Genomic DNA, 18,039 nt, shown 5'->3' on the forward strand with positions numbered 1-18,039 from the left:
TTAGATACTTATGAATCCCTGCTCTCGTTTTTATATCACATTGATCAAATGTTTTATTATCATAACCATTTCACTTTTCAAAAATTGAGGAAAGATAAATAAATGTTAGAAAAGTACATTTATTAACTTCAAATATTACAAATCTTGAAAGACTGTGTTTATACAATACTACTTTTCTTCTCATATTATTATACCCATTATTATATTCCTTGAGCATATAAGGGGTCATTCCAACTTCGGCGGGCGGCGGAGGCCGCCCGCCAAAAGACCGCACCACGGTCAAATGACCGCGGCGGTCATTCTGACTTTCCCGCTGGGCGGGCGGGCGACCGCCAAAAGGCCGCCCGCCCGCCCAGCGGGAAAGACCCAGCAACGATGAAGCCGGCTCCGAATGGAGCCGGCGGAGTTGCTGGGGTGCGATGGGTGCAGTGGCACCCGTCGCGATTTTCAGTGTCTGCAGAGCAGACACTGAAAATCATTATGGGGCCCTGTTAGGGGGCCCCTGCACTGCCCATGCCAGTGGCATGGGCAGTGCAGGGGCCCCCAGGGGCCCCACGACCCCCGTTCCCGCCAGCCTGGTTCTGGCGGTGAAAACCGCCAGAAACAGGCTGGCGGGAAGGGGGTCGGAATCCCCATGGCGGCGCTGCTTGCAGCGCCGCCATGGAGGATTCATTTGGCCAGGGGAAAACCGGCGGGAAACTGCCGGTTTCCCTTTTCTGACCGCGGCTTTACCGCCGCGGTCAGAATTGGCCTGGAAGCACCGCCAGCCTGTTGGCGGTGCTTCCGTGGTCGGTCAGAATGACCCCCATAGTCCCTTACTATGTATTTACATATCTATTTATTTATGACTCTAGTCCTACTGTACTAGAGAAAAATTAAATAAAACTAAATAAAATCTATGAATGAAATTCAAATTATAAATAATAATAATGAGTAAATAAATTCAATAAAAAGAAACATAATAATTAAAAAAAACAAAATATATATATATATATATATATATATATATATATATAAAATTAGAACTAAATAGAAATAATATAAATTTACTCTCTTGTAAGCTTTACTTTGTCTACCATTCACCATATGTCATGTCTCTATCAATCTATCCTCCATCCCCACTCTGACTCATCCCAAACCCATTCTACTACTTTCATCTCCAAAATAACTTCACCTAAGCTCTTCCCTCCTCTTCCACATCTAGCACATCTAGCTCACCCAAACCTCAGTTTACGACCATGATCTCCCAAACAACCCTACTAAATTTTCCTTCATTTATCTCACCTTTGACTCATCCAAAACCCCTCCTGCTACTATGATCTCCCTAACCCTTTCCATAGTCTCTTCCTTCCTCCATCTCTCCTTTACTCATCCCAAGCCTCATCCTATTACTATAAACTCCAAATTAACACTTGTGGATTCTTCCCTCCTCTATCCCTCCATTACTCTAGTCAATCCAACTAACAAACTCACATATCCCCTGCTCAAATTAACTCATAATAATACTAAAACTGTACTAATATTTCCCCATACTAATCCACCACTAATTCCTCTTGGGTTCGGGAGTAGCATGCCAATCACCGAAAAGCACTTTCACGCCTCGTAAGGGGTAGTAAGCACTATATAAATACTATTACAATACAATAAAAGGCAAATACCAACCAAGTGGATTTTAGTCGTGGTCAAGTCTCAGAATTGCTAGGCCACATCCCCACTGAATGGGAACACAAACAGCACCCACAAGGTTTTGTTTTTTTAGGGCTTCATCAGTGAAGCAGATGTTGTGTGTCTCTCTTTTGCAGTGAGATAAGAACCAACTTCAGGACATAGCCACAGAATTTGAGATGACTAAGGTACACAAGTTAAAACTGATTAATGGAAAAGCCATGTTTTAGGCGTTGAGACAGGTTCAGTTTCGAAGTCCGAGGTGACTGAGGTGTCCTCCGGGGCAGGGGCGTCAGGGGTCCTCATGCTCTCCAGTAATGAGTTCCATTGTGTAGCATTGTCCCATGGTCTCTGCCCCAGCAGTGCTTCTTGCAACAACACTGCCCCCTCAATTTCGGACCATTTTTCTAAGGCGTTTAGCCAACTAGTTACTTGCGGGCCCGCTGAGACCCTCCAGTGTGAGGTGATTTCTCTTTTGGCGAGGACCAAAGCCAGGTCGATAAACCTGGTGGATGTTTTGAGAGCTGAGCGGCGAGGAAAGTCCCCCAGCAGGGCCACCACAGGGGAAAAGGACAGCACCCTGTCTGTGCAGGTAGAGATTTTCTTAAATATTTCTAACCAGTATGACCTGAGCTGGGGGCAGCTCCATAGCATGTGTACTAGTCCTGCTGCTGGTTTGGCACTTCAGGGGCAGCCTACATCGTTTCTGCTGTATATTTTGGCTATCATATGCAGGGTTAAATAGGCAATACGGTAAATATATAGGTTTATTAGCTTGAATCTGGCGTTTCTGGACACTGAGTAGATATGAGAGGTGATCCTAGCCCACTGAGATTCTTCAAAGGTGGTATCTAACTCTGTCTGCCACTTAACTTTGAGTTTGTTCAGAGGAAGGCATATGCTGTCTTGTAGGGATTTATATATTCCTGATATCACTCCCTTCTGCCCCCCCATTGAACAGAGAAAGCTACAGCCTCCGTGGGTCAGTGGTTCAAGGGTCCCTGTTCCCCATGTCTTATGTATGATTCTAGTGATAGCGTTATGGGTAATGAATAATCCGGATGGGAGGTCGAACTGAACTTGTAATTCTGCATATGTGTGAAGTTTCCCTCCGCCATATAGATCCCCCAGCTTTGTAATATTATGTGCCACCAGTTTATTGATACCTGTTAGCGACTGGTTTCCTAAGATATGTTTCAAGCAGATCAGTGGGTCCTCTGGGGTATATGGAGTTCCTGTGCGGGTACGTTTTAGGTATTGTTCCCAACAGTGTCTTGTCGATTCCCACTCCAAAGGTAGCTGATGTTTTGGCTTCTTGGGATTCAATAATATACCCAATATTCTGTCAGATGGGCAATTTAAGGGGAGTTGTAGTCCATTTGCAACCGGGGGGTTCGCTAATTAATTTTGCTAGCCATTGTAGTTGCCCCGCCCAATAATATATCTCCATAACAGGGGCAGCCAAACCTCCTCCTGTAGTAGGTCTCCGGAGGGAGTGTAGTGCTATTCTGTGCCTACCCGACCCCCATATAAAATTCGTGGTCATAGATTCTAAATCTCTGAACCCTGCTTTCAGGATTATGAGTGGGACAGTGAAAAATAGTACAGCAGTCTGGGCAACACTATCATTTTAAGCAGGACAGTTCTTCCTGAGACCGTCAGGAGCAGTGTCTCCCAAAAGCGCATACTGGCTCTAATCCCTCTGAGTGTCCCATGTATGTTTCCTTTTAACAAGTCTTCCATTTTGTGGTACATAGTTACTCCTAAGTACTTAAACGTGCTAGGAGACCAGGGCAAACCCCTTGTGCTGTTAGGTTCAGTGGCGTCTTTGATCATTGGAAAAATTGAGGATTTCCTCCAGTTGATTTGGGACCCGGAGGCTATTCCGTAGTTCTCCAGCATTGACATGGCTCCTGGCAAGTCTATCTCCAGGTTTCGGAGGAAAAGCAGCATATCATCTGCATAGAGGGCAATGTGATAGGTCCAGTTATTAATTATGATGCCCTCAAAGTACTGTCCAGTTCTGGCTATTTGAGCTAGGGTTTCCACTGCTACTGCAAATAGAAGGAGAGACAATGGACATCCCTGTTCGGTGCCCCTGCAAACCTGGAAAGGGGCGGATATAGTATTGCCTGTTCGCACTCTTGCGGTGGGGTTAGTATACAGATGTTTTGTCCATCTTACAAATCCTTCACCTAGTCCCAACTTTAGCATGGCCTGCTCTAGATAGTCCCATCTCAGGCTGTCGAAGGCCTTCTCAATGGCCACTGATATAATCGCCGCTTGTGACATTGTCGGGGTTATAGAGTGGAGCACTGACATTAAGCGCCTAATATTTTGAGCTGTGCTACACTGTGGGATGAAGCCTGATTGGTCTTGGTGAATCAATGATGGCATATGAGGAAGGAGTCTATTAGCCAATATCCGGCTTAATATTTTGTAGTCTATATTAAGCACAGACAATGGGCGGTAGGAGCGGACATCGGCGGGAGGCCTATCAGGTTTCAGTATGGGTATCATAATGGCTTTGTTAGTTGATTGAGGTAGGTTAACGTTGTTCCATGCTTCTGCCTATAGTGTACAAAGATGTGGTGCTAATAGGTCTTGGTATAGGTGATAGAACTCCAAACAGAGTCCATCCACTCCTGGAACCTTGCCCTTCGCCATGCTTTGGATCGCGGGTTTGATTTCTGCGATCGTTATTGGAGCTGCTAGGGCCGAGCTCTCTTCCGTGCCCAATTTGGGGAGGGGTAGTTCTTCTAATTCCCGTAACTGGGAAATGCTTAGCGTGTCAGTGGGAGGGGCATATAATGCTGCATAGTATTTAGTAAAGCTAGCATGAATCCCTTTTTGGTTATAAACGCTATTACCTGGGGTTTCTTCAATTTCAACTATGACTGTTGTTTTGGGGGTTTAGCAAGCCAGTCTAGCAGGGCAGCTGCCTTATCACCCTCTGAATGTTGTCTGGTTAGGTACTGTTTATAGTCAAAGCGTGTTAATCTAGTGCTTGCCTCAATTATTTTGGTTTTGGTTTTGTTTAAAAGGGGGATCAAGTCTGGTTGTGTAGGGCACCTACGCTCGGTGTCTCTAAGGGAGTCCTCCAATCGCCGGAGCTCGGTTTCTATTGATTTCCGGACTCCTATATTTTCAGTGATACAAGTGCCACGAATTACTATTTTGAACGTTTCCCATTCAGTGGATCTAGCGGTCGTCCTCCCTGTGTTTTGTTTAAAAAACTCAACAATGGCTACGTGTAAACTGTGTTTGAATGCTTTGTCTTCTAGCATTTCCGCCCTAAGGCGCCAGGTTGGAATCGTTGGCCTCTCTCTGCCCCAGGACAGCGAAATCACTAAGGGGTTGTGATCTGAGAGTGTACAGCTAAGGTATTCAGCTGTTGTCACAACATTTTGAATTTCAGGGGATACTAAAAAAGTGTTGAGTCTGTCGTGCAAATCATGTACTGTCGAATGAAATGAGCAGTCCCTCGTGAATGGATTGATTTTCCTCCAGCTATCTCCTAATTGCCAGTGTTGTTGCCACTCAGTAAATGATTTAGAGGATTTTAGGATTTGTGATTGCGATAGGGGCGGGTGTGATCTGTCCAGGTTAGTGTTTGCTATACAGTTAACGTCACCCCCAATTATGTTTAAGCCTGCAAGAAATGGGCCTATCTCTAAGGATAGTTTGTCAAAAAATGTCCCCTGTTCGTGGTTCGGGCATATATACCGCCTATGGTTACTTCTCTGCCCTCTAGTCTCCAGCCAACCACTACATACCTCCCTTCTTTGTCTATGATCTTGTGAAGTACCTGAAAGGGTACCCCTGGGCGGTACTCCATGGCAGTACTCCCCTTGCGTATGCTGAATAATTAGTGCCAATTATCTGACCTCTCCATCTTTTTTTTAGAGCCTGAACTTCTTGTTCCACTAGATGAGTTTCCTGCAGGAGAGCTATGTGTATCCCTCTGCGTTTGAGAGAGCTGTGTATTTTGTATCGCTTAGACATATTATTTAAGCCTCTGATGTTCCAGGTTACTATTTTATACTGTGTGGACATGATCTTGGTGTTTCTTGTTTGTGTTGGCTAGGGTAGAAGTACGTGTAGCGGCATTTAGATTTAAGGTTCAATGACAAGGTTCTAATTCGAGAATCATCAGCTTCAGTAGTGATAAGTGCATGAGTTACCCTTTTAACTAATTTAACAAGTACAACTCCCAACTCCCTCTGCCCAGGACCGGTCACTAAAACTTTTCCCGTCCAAACCATTATAACTTATCTTAATGTCCTATTGGTGGGTGGCGTGCCAGAGACCAAGAGCCTACGTTCCAGGTCGTTCCCGGGACCCCGCAGGGACATATCAGCAGCCCAGAAAGATTTTAATCGAGGTTTGCCATTGTATGCGGCTCCAGTGATTACTTCTTCTGACAAGTATTCCAAGTAAATTATGTTCATGATATTACCTATGAGGTTTCAGCTCACTCGGTAAGGAGTTAAATAATTTCTTCCGATGATCTCGGGGTCCCTTTTGGCAGGCTAGTGATGGTGTCCCGTGATGAGATTGAGGAGCCCCCGCAGCTCGAGTCATGGTCCGAGGTGTCGCCTGAGGCCTGAGGGGGGGGGGGGGACTCCTCTGCTCAGTGCTGCCGCTGCATCCACTGCTTTGCGCATTTCTTGGAGACTTTGGTGCCTGGGTGGTGCAATCTCTGAGATACGTTTGGAGGACCTGCTGCGTTTCCTGTCAGGCAGGCGGTGGGCTCTGGGCTGGGTGCTTGTAGATGCAATATTCAGAGATTCCAGTCATTCTCCTATTAGTTGTGGTGATGTAAAAAAATGTGTTTTACCTTCATATTCCACTCTGAGTTTGGCCGGGAAGAGCATTGCGTATTTTATACCCTTTTCATGTAGGATGCGTTTGGAGTCATTGAAGGAGGCCCTTTGGGCTTGCGTACCTTTGGTGAAGTCTGGGAAAACCATGACACACTGGTTATTTAAAGTAATTTCACCTTTTAGGTGAGTTTGCGATAGGATGTAGTATCTTTGAAGTGTAATAGTTTCGCCACTATCGGTCGAGGTCTCGTTCCTGGGGGAGGTGGCCTGCTGGGTACTCTGTGGGCTTTTTTGATCGCGAAAAACTATGAGAGGCCTTCGGGTGGCACTGTGTCTTAAATCCAGTTTTCCAGGAAGGATTCCATATTTGCTGCCGAGGACTCTACTCCCTCCGGTACCCCGACAAGTCTAAGGTTGCTCCTACGAGCGCGTTTTTCTGCGTCTTCTGTCCTAGCTTCTAGGGCTTTCATCCGAGATGTATGATCAACAAGTTCGGTAGATGAGTCCTTCTGCGTTGTGTCATCAGTTCCAGAGTCTTTTCGGTCGTTCCCACTCTCTCCGTAAGTTTACGTTGGTCATCTCGCAGCAGTGATAGGTCTACTGTTAGGCTATCTATTTTTTGTTCGAGCGCTTTGCGGGATTCTCTGATGGCCTGAAGGACCGTGTCCAGCGTCGTCTCTTGTTGTGTTGGGCTAATTTGAGGGTTTGAATATGGAGGTTGTCTGGGCATCCTGGAGGCCGCTGGGTCCTCTAAGTCCTGCCCTTCACGTTTTTTGGGTTTACCCATTGCTGTAGATCTAACGCAAGTTCATAGAAAGAGAAGTGTTCAGGAGTTGTGGTTAGAAGCTCCCTTATTCTAAACTTGCTGCAGGATTAGCTTCGGAGTATTCCTCGAGGCTCCTCGCCCGACACCAGGGTGGGGGAGATGTTATTGCCGTGCGGGGGGGGGTCAAAGCGATCCCTTCTTCTGTTGGGACGTAGGACAGAAATCCTGCCGCCACCCTCTGTGATGCTAATAATGGAGTTTGACCAATGACTTTGTGTTTCACCACTGCGCATATTAGTTGCTCAATGTTCACCAGTAGCACATTGTATGTTTTGTTCAGCCTAGCGCCTATTGGCTTTGACATTGCATTAGCCATTACATTCTGTATTCTGCCTATTGGCTTTGACATGCTGTATTCAGTTTAGCTGCCTATTGGCTTTGACATGATGTATTCAGTTTAGCTGCCTATTGGCTTTGACATGCTATTAGATATTACATTCTGTATCCAGCTTAGCCGCCTATTGGCTTTGACATGATATTAGATCTTACATTTTGTATTCAGCTCAGCTGCCTATTGGCTTTGACATGACATTAGACATTACATTTGATATTTAGCTTAGCTGCCTATTGCCTTTAACGTGGAGTTAGACATTGCAGTTGAGGATCCAAGCTGTATTTTTCCAAGCTGTGTTTTTGCACAAGATGAACCAAGCTGTTTTCTTCTCACAGTAGACTAGACCTGATAAGAGAGAGTACATGTGGTGTTTACCATCCTGCTCAAGCTTGGGAAGAGGAGCAGTCTAGGAGATCTGGCCAATCTCCAAAGGCTTGCGTAGTTTTCCCGGGTCTGAGAGGAGGGGGAACGCTGTTCTAAGGGTGGCTCACAGGCTTCAGAGAATTAGATTCGAATCTGCCTGACTTCAGGCTGGAACTTGGCACCAGTTGCCAGCCTCCCGTGTGGGTAGATTATCTCTTTCTCGCAGTTGACCAGGAGTCATCAACTTGCAGACCCCAGAAAGATGAAGCTGTAAATAGTTTCTCACACGGTGAAGTATTTGTTTTGCTTTGCATTCAATATCTTATAAATATAACCTGCTGTGTACATTGCAATTGAAATATATTTTGTTTTCATTGAACGTGTGCTTGAAATCTATTAATTCGTCTCTTACGAACTTGTGGGTGGGGAAGAATTAACAACAATAAAAGTCTTCTTTGAACTCAGAAGTGCATTCTTGATATGTTCTGTAAGCTCTGAAAACGAGATAAGAAGGAAAGCAGAACATTTTGGTACCAGAAGTGGGGTTTTGAGGCGAATTATAGAGTTCTACGTGCACATTTTACAAGTGTAATTGTTTTTTGTTGTTTGGAGAATTACAGAAGCACGGCAGACCATGTTTGAAAATGCATGTGTAGCTAAACTGCCTGATAGTGCTTTGAGAAACATGTTTTGTTGTGATGAAGTTGTTTGGAGAATTACAGAAGCACGGCAGACCATGTTTGAAAATGCATGTGTAGCTAAACTGCCTGATGGTGCTTTGACAAACATGTTTTGTGGTGATAAAGCATATTTAGAAAATGTGCCTTTTGGAAGTGATGTTCCTTTTGACAGAATGGTTTGGATACCTTTATCTGCTTACAGAGAAATGCAGGAGAAATGTAGGCAGTTGGAACATGAAAATGAGAATTTACGTGAACAAATTAGCCAGAATACATTAATTCAAGATAATGCTGAAAGTTATAAAAATGCTGTTTTAGAAGAATCTTTCTTTTCCCATTCCAGTAATGAGGGGGTTAAGACAGCTTCCAGCTGCTCTGAGCCTCCCTGTGAGCCAGGTTTTTTGGCAGTCAAAGTGCATTCCTTAACTGATAACACGGACGAGAACGAGAGAGCTCAGAATGTGATTTACGAGTTACCGTTGCAAAATTCACAAGTAAAACGAAAGATTTTAGAGCTTCTTACTGTTTGCACTAAGCAAGAGACACCGAGTTTCATTAGCTTGTTTGATTTTTGGAAACAGAATAGCCCTCATTTGAGTGAAATCTTAACACTTTGGTATATGGTCACTGTGAAAAATAATATGCAGCTGCGCGCTTGTGATTTGGTAAATGAAATAATTCAGACTTTAGGTTTCTGCGCAGTGCAAGAGGGAAAGAAAATAGTGCCCCTAGCTAGGATCATACACTGGATCTGGTACTTGCAAGACAGGGCTAGAGTACCACAGGTAAAAGAGTCACCAGTGAAATTGTGTGCACCATTTGAATTTGTGTCCACTGAAGATAAAAAGCATGTTTGTTTTACTAATGATTCATTGACTGAAATGTTGTTTTATGGCACAGGAGAAGGAACTGTGTTGTACAATGTGTGTCAGATTTTAAAGCAAGAGCTACGTGAGATGTGTCATTTTTACACTGATTTTTGGTTCATTGCCAATGGTTTAGTCGTTTGGTTTTCCACATGGCTTGCACCTAACTGGTTCAATTCCCTTGCAGATGTTAAAGAGAAAAATTCAGAGAGAGAAGTGTACACCCAGAATTCTGCCTTAGTGGGGATGGCTAAGTGGGTACACCAGAAATGTGAACAGCTGGGAGAAAAAGACACTTACAGGTGGGCAGAGATGAGAGAGATGCACATTCCCCTAGATTTGATCAAAACTGTGCAGCACGCACAAAAGCAATCTGTCATGCAAGCAGTCATAGAGCAGTTGGGGAGAGGAAAGTTACCAGGACAAATGTGGCAAATTGATCAGGTTTTAAGGGGAATGATTGCTGCACATTACCAAGGAGAAATCGAAATTATGCTGATACCTAGAAAAGAATCTGATTCATTCATACAAATTGGAGACAGAATGGCCCAAATTGTCAAAAGTGCAGTGAATAGAGGTTTGGTAAAGAAGGAGTCTGCCCCAGCCCTTCTGACAGTCTTGCACTGTCAGAAGGGCTGGGGAAGCTGTGGAAGGGCTGGGGAAGCTGTGGTGCAGCAGATAAAAACCTCTGTGCTGATGTGTGGGTTAAAGCCCCAAGTGACCCTCCAGAACCTGCAGAGAATATAATAAAGGGCCCCAAAAACATCCTGCTGATTATAAAACAGGGAAAAGAGGAATGGTACATTTTAAATGACAAATGTTATTTGCAAGAAAAGTCATACTTGTTTCTTTTGCAGATCCTACCACGTTTCGCCACTGTCCCTGAGTGTGCTGTGTGGTCCCCCTTCGGGTGTGTGCGTGAGGGGTCGGGGAAGGGACCGAACCCCCAACCTGAACCTGGCTGAGTAAAGTGCCAGCACCATGGATCCATTTTGCGCAAATGGCGCCTTCAGTTCAAGTTCAACTTGTTTGATTGTATTCTTCCACTGGAACTAAGCAGTTAACTGTCTGTGTTTTTTCGTATGGAACTCTGACTTTCGCTTAACTTCCAGCAAACCTTTCAGGTGGACCGTGCACCTTTACATGAGTAGTACTCATGCTACATCAAATTGCAGAGTATAAAAGTTTCAGTCTTTTCTGTGTAGATGTATCTGATGTGAAAGGTTATGAGATCAATATGTTAATCCACTTCCATTGCTTTACAGGGATTGTTTTGATCATTCAAATCTGATTTGCTGATAATGTTTTTTTTGTGCTGATGTTTTTTTTTTTTTTAAACAAGAGATATGTGAAACAAAAATTCATTGGTCAAAGGATGGAATGTGATGCTAATAATGGAGTTTGACCAATGACTTTGTGTTTCACCACTGCGCATATTAGTTGCTCAATGTTCACCAGTAGCACATTGTATGTTTTGTTCAGCCTAGCCGCCTATTGGCTTTGACATTGCATTAGCCATTACATTCTGTATTCTGCCTATTGGCTTTGACATGCTGTATTCAGTTTAGCTGCCTATTGGCTTTGACATGATGTATTCAGTTTAGCTGCCTATTGGCTTTGACATGCTATTAGATATTACATTCTGTATCCAGCTTAGCTGCCTATTGGCTTTGACATGATATTAGACCTTACATTTTGTATTCAGCTCAGCTGCCTATTGGCTTTGACATGACATTAGACATTTCATTTGATATTTAGCTTAGCTGCCTATTGCCTTTAACGTGGAGTTAGACATTGCAGTTGAGGATCCAAGCTGTATTTTTCCAAGCTGTGTTTTTGCACAAGATGAACCAAGCTGTTTTCTTCTCACAGTAGACTAGACCTGATAAGAGAGAGTACATGTGGTGTTTACCATCCTGCTCAAGCTTGGGAAGAGGAGCAGTCTAGGAGATCTGGCCAATCTCCAAAGGCGTGCGTAGTTTTCCCGGGTCTGAGAGGAGGGGGAACGCTGTTCTAAGGGTGGTTCACTGGCTTCAGAGAATTAGATTCGAATCTGCCTGACTTCAGGCTGGAACTTGGCGCCAGTTGCCAGCCTCCCATGTGGGTAGATTATCTCTTTCTCGCAGTTGACCAGGAGTCATCAACTTGCAGACCCCAGAAAGATGAAGCTGTAAATAGTTTCTCACACAGTGAAATATTTGTTTTGCTTTGCATTCAATATCTTATAAATATAACCTGCTGTGTACATTGCAATTGAAATATATTTTGTTTTCATTGAACGTGTGCTTGAAATCTATTAATTCGTCTCTTACGAACTTGTGGGTGGGGAAGAATTAACAACAATAAAAGTCTTCTTTGAACTCAGAAGTGCATTCTTGATATGTTCTGTAAGCTCTGAAAACGAGATAAGAAGGAAAGCAGAACACCCTCACTCACCGCAAAACCAGCGGGCGCCAGCCAGCAGGCAACAATCGGGCAAGCCCCCACCTCTGCGCAGATGGGGGCCGATGCTCCACTCGGTGGATCTCCCCAGGTGAGTTTGTACGGGCGGGGAGGGCTCAGTTTACGTGAGCAAGTGTCTTTATTTCAGTAACCCTCCCTTCAGAGCCCGTAAAGGGGTTAGGAGCTTGGTTGTGTCTCCTCACCTTACTGGCGCCGCACTCTCTCCCGCACTGCCTCGCCGGTTCTTTTTACTCAAGTTCCCGCACTCTCAGGGAATCCTTCCCTCCGGGGGAAGTGAAGGGTCCGCCAGCACCCCTGAAACGCTCCGGTGGAGCAGGGGCGCCAGGTTCACAGATGTGGGTTTCTGACTCCTCTCCTCCCGTCTGCGAGGAACACCGGCAAATTCCTCCACTGCTGCCACTTCAATTCAGCTGATCTCGATCCTTCTCAAGCCCGGCAGTTCCCCGGTGTTAGGGACGTGTTTCTTTGGACTGTCTGGGCTAATTAAAACCCAGGATCTGACTGGGTCCCGTTCCCGGCCCCGGAGCGTCGCGTTAGGCGTGCAGCTTCATCGGCTGCTGGCCACGCCCCCCCATAGGACAATAGTTAAGAATGTTTCTTTCTCTAGTGTGGCTTGGTGGCATTTTCAGTTCTATGGGGCTTCAGAGACGGTTCTGAATGCATTAAGGATGTCAGGGGGTGACTACTTGTCCCTGTGGCGGTCTTAACTGCTGAAACAGAATGTTGGGCGTCTTGCTTTTGTACTCGCATGGCTAGGAGTCAGTATGCCTTTTCTCCAGTTTCATAATAGCATTGTTGATTATTTTTTGCTTTAGCGGAGCACAAGTGATTAAGATACTACTTTGCTTCAATTAAATTAAGGAGGTTGTCACTGGAATGAGTGGCTGGGTATGTTCGTGTTATTGTCTGCATTCACCCTTCTAGGTCTTGCTGTTGTTATGTGGCACCTCTTTTTCAGATTGTCAACCCTATCATCGTTTCTCCTCAAATGCAGGCCTTGCCCGCTACTCATACCGTATACATAAATGATACGGAGTATTCATTCTCCTGTAATTAAATGGGGAGCTGTAAACTTATAAAGAATGAATAAAAATAAATGTACGAAAGTATTTGAAACATGTTGAATTGATAGTGCTCTATCTGTCACCTCATGCTATAGAGTGTCTGACACGGCAATGCACCTACAAACACCCCATAGTTGCAATGCCCCTAGGACCAAGGTAAAACTATTAGTAATAAGTCTTCCCAACGCTGTACAAATTATCACTCAAATATCAACTTTAAATATGTGTAAATATATTTTGAAAATTCGACCATTTTTCTCCAAATTCAGCTTATGAGTTTTGAAAATACACACATTGTTTTCTCAAATAAACACTTTACAATTTTGGTATACATTTTTAACCAAGCAAAAGTTCTAGTTTAATAGGCTGGGGTGCACCACAGGGCAGCTACATGAAGGTTGCTGGAGAGCTACCAATAGCTTACGAGCTACTCATTGGAGAACCCTGGTTGACAAAATGTACCCAAGATACCTTGGGATTCAGCATTTACTTTCCAGAGAGAAGGGAACTCCTGGTTAAAGATGCATTTTCTCATGATAAGCAAGATATCTTTAGAAAGAGTGTCAGTTGTTATAATTTGATTGCAAGCATATCTGGATCGAACATTTCACATGATGTGCAAAATATTCCAGGCATAAAAATTTACCTTTTCTAAATTAATTGAAACATCGCCCCATCTGGTTTGAGTGGTTCTTTTGTTTTATATGTAATATACCAGACAGTCTTGGGCAGAATTGTATTTTCTAGGTGAAAATAACCTCTGGTTTATTATGCGTGGTGAGTACATGTCTGCTATTGGGTTTCTTAAGAAAGGTGGGTTGCTGGATGGTTACTTCCTTTAACGGCCAGGCAAGGCTATGTCTACTCAGCCTCCTTTCACTGGTATCGATTCCTTACCCTTCTCCTATCCTCTCTGAAGCAAATAAATTGTTGAATGGAAAATGGTCAGTGCTTTTATGTCAAATGAGGATGCACAATATCAATCACGCTCCCCCTGGCATTTGGTGAATCAACATTAAACTATCCTTGGACAGGTCAATCTGTAAGTTTACAGTGTGGCAAAAGGGAAACATAAAAGTGTATGCAAAACTTATGGAACATGAATAGTTTTTGTTGCTTGAAGAGGTACATGGCTAGGATTGGAGAACACAGAAAATAATCTTGTGGAAACCTTCAACCAAGGGATTCGACTTGCCCCTACTTTGGCATGAAGTGTCTAGAAAATTTAAAGGGGAAAATCACTCAACATCCTGCTTCCTCCTGCCATAAGTACAAAGGATGGATCAGTAAGGAGATCAGTCTAAGCCATGTGTAAATCCTGATTCAGGTGCAAAAATGGGTTTACCTTCAAATACGTGTAGAACTGGTGCAGAAATAGTGCATGCTTGGAGGTTTTACCTGCACAGTTGTTTTTAGGAAAAGTTATGCAATTACCATGTTATTCCCTATTCAGTGGTTCAGAACCCAGAATGGTGGGCACTTGTTCTGCATTAAATACTGTACCTCATGATATCTCAAATTGTGAGTGTGGTATTTATCATGCCACATTTTTGCAGGATTCAAAATAAGCTGGAAGAAGGTTGGTTTCCATTGTTTACACCTGCATGGTATGGAGCCCAGGACAGGTTGGTAGACAAAAGGGCATGGATGAAGAGTTTGTGAAGGAGTTACATCAGGACGCTTGAGAAAGGTCACAAAAGGGAAAGTCACAGTACTAGAGTTAAAGATCCAGCCACCTTAAGTAGATAGAGGCCCTCATTCTGACACTGGCGGGCTTTAGACCTACAGGCCCGCATTGGCGGTCGGATCACCAATGTAGCAGTTGCGCCACGGTTGGACCATCAGCACTGCCAGTTTTTGCAGCTCTGCCCTGGGGATTATGAATTCTTTCTCCACCGGCAATTACATGGCAGTAGCCCTCCCATGTAAAGTCTGGCGGAGAGAGACTGCATTTGGCATGGGCAGTACGTGTGGCCCTCAAGGCCAGCCCCAACGCGAAAAGTGCACTGCAACATTGCCACCTGCTCAAACATGAGCCGGCGTCAATGTTGTAGGCTGCTCCCCGCTGGGCAAGCGGGTGGAAACACCGTTTCCACCCACTGACCCAGCAGGGAACTTGTAAGAGGGCCCGAGGGGACATGGCCACACTGGCAGCCTCCTGCCTGTAGGGACTTCGGCGGATGGTGCAAACCGTCCGCCAAAGTCCTAATGAGGGCCAAAGTATCTCAGATGTTACGCTATTTCAGTCTTCAATCCAAATGGAACAAAAATTGGTTTTATTAAAGAAATAGAGAGAAAGGGTTACATAATTCCTAAAAACCAAGCATTATATCTTCTCAAAGTTCCAACTGACAAAAATTATTGACCTTTATGTGCAATGCCTACAGAGAACAACAATACTATATCATAACTATCCTATATCACAACAATTTTACATCACATAGCCAGTATATATATTTTTCTTCTAAACCTCATAGAAAGTACCATACAATACGTCAGACTTAAACATTTATATATGGTTTTTGACCCTATATATTAATTCATTGTTCTCAGTCGTCAATCTTAGTCTTAGCCATTTAGAAATGTGTACCAGAATCGTGTGTCCTTATATACAAAGAAAGAAATATTTTGCTTATGAGCCTAGATCTACACTTAGGGCCTGATTTACAGTTTGGCAGAGGGATTACTCCATCATAAATGTGACGGACATCCTGTCTGCAGTATTACAATTTCCATAGGCTATAATGGAATTTTAATACAGTGGACAGGATGTCCGTCATGTTTGTAATAGAGTAAGCCCCTCTGCCAAACTCTATATCAGCCCCTTAGTCACTGGGGCAGCCTGTCAATACTGTGTTTCAACTCTATACGGTCAATGTTAGCAACCATCTTTGTGTGCTTTAAATTTAAATACTGCTGCATGATATCAATGGCTTCACAGAACCAAGAAAACAGAAAACAAAACACTATTACAATATAAGTTATATTTTAATACTCTGGCTAATTCTATAGAATTTTGTGGACAGCAAAATTTTCTGGCATAGTACTGTCTTTTAACTACCATTCGATGAGTACTTACTCTAGCACTTCAGTTGTAATGAAAGTGTTGCCGGGTACTCCTGCCTTTATTTGTTGGTGGGTGTGGGATGGGATAATGACCGCTCTGATCCATGCCTACGCCCACCAGTCCATATTAAATAGCCAAGTCACAACTCTTTATTATAAGCATGAAACAATCATGTTCTGAAATGATAACACGCGTTACCTCCCGTCTCTCCCTCGACTTCCTTCTGAACCAATGAGGCCCCTTGCTTCCCATAAACTCCTCACTCCTCTAAATAAAAACTGCCTCCACCCCCTACTTGTCCTGTTCTTTTTTTGTATCGCCTGTTGGCTTACCTCTTTTCTCCTCCAAGGCGGGGCCTAGGGGTCTCCAGTGTTGGATCTCGGTGGGGTATGGTGCTCCCTGCAGCGGGCTGCCGGCCTGGCTGCATTCTCGTGGTGGAGCGTGGCTCTCTCTGGAACGTTGCTTGCAGAAGCTGTGACAACATCGTGTGGTCCTGCTGCGGCTGGAGCTGTGCTTCTGGATGTGCGCCAGTGACGACCTAGGCACGTGTGCGGTGGCTGTGGATGGTGTTACTGTGGTGGTTGGAACGGGTTTGCTGCACGTTTTCTTTTTGTCTCAGGCTGCTGGTCTTCCAGGTGTGCATGGGATCTGCCCGCTTTCTGTTGTGGGTGTTTCCGTCTCTCCTGATGGTTTTCTTTGCCTGCTCCCGTCGATCTCCTTGGAGCCACCACATGTGGTCCCATGTATCTCCATTGCAATGGGTGGGGTTTGCTCCACTGGACTGGGCAGTGGAGCATGTGGCTAATCGAAGCAGTGCTGCCACTGTTCTTTGCTCTTTGGGGCACAGGCGGGTGATTGTTTGACCACTTCCTATTAGTGCGACATGGCTTACTGCAGAAAGCTTTGTCTGCTGCACCCTATTTCAGGCAGCCTGCTGCCATCCTACGGTGCCTTAGTGCTGTACTTGGCATCTGTTGCTTTTACTCCATTTCTGTTATTCATCCTTCCCGCCTCCAAATGGTTGGTAGACTGGGTTTGCCTTGCCAGGGTTCTGATTCATACTCAGTGTGCCATATGGCGGACCGATCTGCGCACTTTCCACAGGCCAGGAGGTTCCACACCAGGCCACAGCAGGCTGAGGGCATCTCTTGCACTGATTGTGCCCAGACTCCTGCCTGTGATGGCTTCTTCCACCTCATCTGTACAACTTGTGTGTGGTCTGCTTGGGTCGTGTCACTGTTTCTCCCTCTGGGCATTGGGGCTCTCTTCCTTGTTTGACTTCTACCCTTTCCCTTCTCATGCCTGTCTGGGATTCTTCTGGTTCTTCCTCTTACGTCACCTTCAGAATAGCAGTCTATGTACTTAATGGATGTATGGAAAAATGATTTGATTAGGGACGTCTGTTGTTTCATGAGCTGGCTTTCTTTATCTTCTCCTATATATATCTGTCAGACTTCGGGACTACCTATGTTGCGACGGCTGTTAGTCCCTTCCTAGCAAGGCTTGGCGGCTTCCTTGTTGTCGTCCCCTCCATGTGTGGGGCTCTGAGGGGTGCTTTCCGGGCTGGGTAGTGTTTTTCTGTCTTCAGCATTGCTGCGGGCTGAGTGCAGTCTGCAGGTGCTGTGATGGAGTACGACAGTCCTGCTGTGGCTATACTTCTGGGTCAGCTCCTTGGGGGTTCTCGGCCCGTATCGGCTGCATGATGGATGAGCGGAGGGACAGGGTTGTGCCTCTTTTTATTTCTTTCATTGTGTTGTGGGCTGGCCTTCTGTTTGTGCTGTCCCTGGGTCGCCTGATGGTCCCGCTCCTTGTCCTGCCTGGCTGCCATGATTCTGTATACTGTGGGTGTCTTTTTCTCTCTGTCAGTATGCTTTTGTATGTCTTT

At 44.8% G+C, this 18,039-nt stretch overlaps 1 long non-coding RNA gene across 1 annotated transcript in view; it reads right to left on the reverse strand.

Moving 5' to 3' along the window:
- LOC138258585 (uncharacterized) overlaps positions 1-12,596 on the reverse strand; it is a 495,375-nt gene extending 482,779 nt beyond the window's left edge. The window contains exon 1 of the long non-coding RNA XR_011198434.1: positions 11,997-12,596. This is a non-coding gene — a long non-coding RNA (uncharacterized lncRNA). The remainder of the gene's footprint in view (positions 1-11,996) is intronic.
- Between the last annotated feature and the right edge of the window lie 5,443 nt (positions 12,597-18,039).

The sequence above is a fragment of the Pleurodeles waltl genome, chromosome 9 (genome assembly GCF_031143425.1).
Source record: "Pleurodeles waltl isolate 20211129_DDA chromosome 9, aPleWal1.hap1.20221129, whole genome shotgun sequence".
NCBI lineage: Eukaryota > Metazoa > Chordata > Amphibia > Caudata > Salamandridae > Pleurodeles > Pleurodeles waltl.